This window comes from Natrix helvetica (assembly GCF_964273705.1).
Source record: "Natrix helvetica genome assembly, chromosome: 11".
Classification (NCBI taxonomy): domain Eukaryota; kingdom Metazoa; phylum Chordata; class Lepidosauria; order Squamata; family Natricidae; genus Natrix; species Natrix helvetica.
In genome coordinates, this window is record NC_138562.1 from 8,378,976 (window position 1) to 8,384,403 (window position 5,428).

Consider the following 5,428-nt stretch of genomic DNA (forward strand, 5'->3'; position numbering starts at 1 on the left):
CACCCTCCATCCAGAGCTGAAAAAGGTTCTTGGATGAGAAGCGAAACGTCTTCAAACAGAAACCAGAAATTCCAGTTGCCTCTTGAAAAAGCACCTTTGGGACAACCATGACCTGGATGGGACTGAGACTCTCCATAGACATGAAGTTAACTGTATTCGTTTTAAAAACCCACACCTTTCTCACAATGTCTTAACCTTCCAAGAGAACTGCCAAACTAATGATGTGATAAATAAAGTCAGTTGTTCATTGTTCTGTGACTTTTTGGTAACAATATCTTCCTGGAGCATTACCAAGACTGAACTTAGTGGAACTTAATTCTCATACATTTGTTGTACCCTCTTTAAGACTCAAGGATCATGCTTCCTTTTCATCGGCGACTCATGGAATTTGTAAGGAACTCCGGATGGAAGCATTTACCACCAACCATGACCGAGGAAGGCATAACTGCTGGAGACATAATGCATGTCAACAACACCCATCAAGAAGTGCTGAAAATGGCACTTATCCATGATTCCAGCTTGTGGAATTCATGAAACTGCCAAAGCCTTGGACAAACATCAAGCCCATCTTTGCATTCTTGCATCCAATTGTGATGAACCTATGTATGCAAAGCTGGTTGAAGCTCTTTGTGCTGAACATCAAATCAATCTGATAAAAGTTGATGATAACAAGAAGCTTGGTGAGTGGGTAGGTCTCTGCAAGCTTGACAGAGAAGGAAAAGCTCATAAAGTTGTGGGTTGCAGTTGTGTGGTTGTTAAAGACTATGGCAAAGAATCTCAGGCCAAAAATGTCATCGAAGAATACTTCAAGTGCAAGAAATGAACAAATAAAATACATTTGAACTGAAAAAACAAACAAACTCAAGGATCTTTCTTACTTGATAAACCACCTGGGAAATCCTGTTTTTTTATAAAAAGTTGTTATCAGATCAGCAAGTCTCCTTGAAAGTAGCTAAATGTTGTCATATTAACTGTAAAATTAGGTGTGGGTACCTTTACTAAGTGACTACACAACTGATACTGTTCAGCTGCTTATACACAATCTGCCCCACATGCCTTGGCTGTCACAGTTAATGGGATTTGCTTACTTATAGTCATTTTCCCATACATCTATATGTAGGCAGGACATAATTTTACAGATTTCTCTCCAGTTACCTTATTACGCTGATGTGCAGATCAAGCTCTTTAATTCCAGTGTGGGAGTAACTTCCTTATGACTGATTTATCACATGCAGATTGGATAGTAACAAAAACATTCTGATGTTTATCAATCTTCCTTTGTATCTATGATAAACCCTGCTGCTGACTGAACATTAATTCTGAAATTGCTTTCTAGAATTTAGTAGAAATGGGCATTTGGTTATTACACCTATTCATTTACCAAATGTCAAAGTATCTGCTTTACTATCCTAAAAGTAACATTGGTTTAGAATCCATTTAGATATTTTTGGGGCTTTTTTTAAAAAAGTGAAATTTGGTCCATTTTCATGAATATGATGGAAGGAATTATAGAATCATAAGACTGGAAGGGGCTTTGGAGGTCTTCTAGTCTAACCTTCTGTCCAAGTCAGGAATTCTTATTCCATCTTGGGCAAATGGCTGCCCAATTTTTCTTGCAAACCTCCAGCAATGGAACGCCAGTGGCGAAGTTGAATGTAAGAGAAAGAACATTGGAAAGATTCTCTCATCCAAAGAGAATGTTTCAGAGTTTTGCTTTTCATGTTGGAGCTCCATGAAATGGACTTAACTGTGAAAAGTACATTATGTGTTTTACTTATTAGTTACTACAAATTTGTTCTAGTTAGTTGCTAATGTTTAACTCAATAACTATGTAGAGGAGGAGAAAGGTGATCTTGGAGACTTTATGTTAGCAAAGCATGAGCTCAAACTGGGAAAACAAGTTTTGGAGCATCCACAACTTCATGTTCCACTAATTAATTGTTCTAATTAACTGTCAAAAAAATTCTCCTTCATTCTTGGTTAGTTCTTTCCTTGGTTAGTTTCCATCCATTGCTTCTTGTACTGTCCAGCTGACCTTCTCTTCCTTGTGGCAGCCGTAAATATTAGAACACTGCTATTAATGACAGCCAGCTGGGAAGGCAAAACAGCACCATTAATTCCAACAATATTAACTTTTTAATAAACCGAATATGTATTTTATTAAATAAGTCACATTATTTCTTCTCCTTTTGTTAATTATGCTAATTTTCTCTTAGACAACAAGTAGCCCCGTGGTGGCTTTGAAAGATATGTGGCCCTCCTCCATCTATATCCTGTGAAATTTATTTTGTGCATGAAATCCGTCTGCAAGTTTCCCCACAAACTTCGCCCACTCATCCTGTTTGCTTTGTATCTGTCATAACAAATAATTGTTGCGAAACAATATAAGCTAGTAGGGGTGTGGGCATGTATGCGTGTTGCTATCGTTTAATTTCTGTTTTTAGATTTTTATGACATCCCAACGCATCTACCCATTTGTTCCACATGTTTCTAAAGTGTGATCCTTTTATCTCTTTGTACGGGAAAAGGTGTATGATTATTGTTCTTTTTTTTAAACAAGTGCTTATGAAATAAGACAAAATGACTAATGAGGCAAAGAAGGTGCAGTATGAGTCCCTTGTTGGGAGAGGGGGCGGTCTAAAAATCTAAGAAATAAATAAAAATGATGTACCGAGTAACAAAAGGTAAAGGTTCCCTTCACACATATATGCTAGTCGTACCTGACTCTAGGGGGCGGTGCTCATCCCCATTTCAAAGCCAAAGAGCCAGCACTGTCCGAAGATGTCTGTGTGGTCATGTGGCCGGCATGACTAAATGCCAAAGGTGTATGGAACGCTGTTCCCTTCCCACCAAAGGTGGTTCCTGTTTCCCTACTTGCATTTTTTACGTGCTTTCGAACTGCTAGGTTGGCAGAAGCAGGGACAAGTCACGGGAGCTCACTCTGTTACACGACACTAGAGATTCGAACCACCAAACTGCTGACCTTTCTGATCGACAACCTCAGCATCTTAGCCACTGAGCCACCAGGTCCCTGTTACCAAGTAACAAAACATTATGACAAATCATAGATTGGGAAAGGCATTTCTCCAGACAATGCATAACTGTGAAATACCCTTGCATTTTGAATTAACTAATCTGGGCAATTTAGGTTTAGATTGGCAAAGTCAGGAATCAGTGTTTTAAGAATGATATTCCAATTCATAAATGCAAATCCTTTGGCCATCTTCTTATTAAGAAATGGTGGCATTTCCCTCCTACAAAATTCACCAATATTCTCTTTCCCTTTGAAAAAAAAGATTCAAAAGCTTGTATTTGAAAAAAAAAATACTTGGTTCAGTGCTCTCTTATATAGTATAACTACAATATATATTTTGATGATGAATGCAATTGCCCAGGATTGGTTCAGCAGGAAGAATTAAGGTGCATATAAATAATAAATGCAAAGGAATTGTATAAGAGAAGTAAATTACACATTTTATCTCCAAATGCCATGATATGTCATAACAAACTCTACGGTAGCATGAATGGTAGTTCTGAATTGAATTTATTGCCATCTTTCCCTCTTGGTTTGAAAATTTCTTAAAATTGAATGCATGCTAATCAGCATTTGATTGCAAAAATTGTTCTACAAACTTTATTCCAGGTTGTATCCAATATAGGAAATTGCATGGGGAAAAAAGGTATCTTATGGAAAGAGTTGCCTAAGGAAAAAAAATAATAGATATAAGTTGTACAAAACTACATCAATTCTCAGAAGAGCATAGTACATCTCCATAAAGTTTGCAGCTGATTTGTTTAAACAATTTAGTTTTTACAAAATCATTTGGAATGGAACACTGGTTCCATTACGTGGTATTAATGACATTTCTGAGATGTCGTGATTTCTGTTTTCCATTCAACTCTATTGTCCAGTTCATCAACATATTTTACTGGAAAATCAGGTTATTATCTGGAAGGACGGTAAGAGATTAACTGAGCCACCAAAATAACCTACAGAACATTAAATTTGTACCAGGACAAATCTTGTCTTCTTACATCAGGTCAATTCCAGCTAGTCAGTTTGAGAGAGAGAAAGGCTGAAATAATAAAAACAATGGCATTAGAGTACTCTGGTATTTTTTTTTTTCAGATGTAAATTAATCTTAATTAATGTTTCTTGCAAATGTGTTTTTAGCGAAAGAGGAATCTTGTCACTGACCAGTTGATACAGAAGTTATCCACAGATGCTGTTTTATTTCTTGGGTGTCTATGGAGATTCTCAGTCATCCAGGTCATGGTTATCCCAAAGGTGCTTTTATAGGAGGCAACGGGACTTTCTTGTTTTTCTTTGAAGATGTTTCACTTTTCATCCAAGAAGCTTCTTCAGCTCTCACTAGATGGTGGGGAATAGAAGGATTTAAATTCCTTGCAGTCAGCTGCTCATTTGAGTTTTTTCAGATTTATCTGTGTCCTCAGGGTGCAAATGGGTCTGGGACCTTCTTGGATGCAGGATGTTTTTCTGCCCTGTGTCCTTTCACTGTTGATTTTTTTTTTTTTTTGAAATTTTGTTGAATTTTGGGCTTAGACAACCTGGAATTACGCCGCCTTTGGTCTGACCTGAGCGTAGTACACAAAATTATGTCCTGCCTGTCAGTGACTACTTCAGCTTCAACCACAATAATACACGAGCACACAATAGATACAAACTCAAGGTAAACTGCTCCAGACTCGATTGCAGAAAATAAGACTTCAGCAACAGAGTGGTCAATGCCTGGAATGCTCTACCTGACTCTGTTGTTACATCCGCAAACCCCCATAACTTTAACCTTAGACTGTCTTACTGTCAACCTCACCCCATTCCTAAGAGGTCTGTAAGGGGCGTGCATAAGAGCACCAATGTGCTTATCGTCACTGTCCTACTGTCCCCACTTATTTGTATTCATAATCATGTTTATACTTATATCTCTTATCTTATACATGCTTGACAAAATAAATAAAATAAAATGAGACAGGTGCAGGCTGTTGGGAATGTGTTTGTGTTGTCTGCATCTCAAACTAAAGTGGAAATGGTTCCGGTAGTCTGCTATTTTTTTTTCTGGAAATCCATTCAGACTCCCACACCACCAAAGGGTGTTTACCCCAAAGTGCATAGCTAAAAGTCTATGGAGATCCTCAGTCATCCAGGTCATGGTTGTCCCAAAGGTGTTTTTTTTTTTCAGGAGGCAAACTATTTCTGGTGGGGTGAAATTGGACTCTGTGAGTTTTGAGCAAAGTATTTTGGGCCTCTGAGGCAGCAGCTGTATGTTTCTTGTTCAGCATTAGATTCTAATTAATTGGTGTATTGGTTGAAAGACTGTAGAGTCTGGCTCACACCTCTGGGAGCAATAATGCCTTTCAAATCTATTATGAGATCCGACAACAGGCTTGGTATTTTTTTTATATATAAAAA

At 37.7% G+C, this 5,428-nt stretch overlaps 1 pseudogene across 1 annotated transcript; it reads left to right on the forward strand.

Moving 5' to 3' along the window:
* Window positions 1–378: 378 nt before the first annotated feature.
* LOC309397580 (small ribosomal subunit protein eS12-like) lies at window positions 379–860 on the forward strand (annotated as a pseudogene). The gene has a single exon. The product of its transcript is annotated as a small ribosomal subunit protein eS12-like (transcript).
* The last annotated feature ends 4,568 nt before the right edge of the window (window positions 861–5,428 follow it).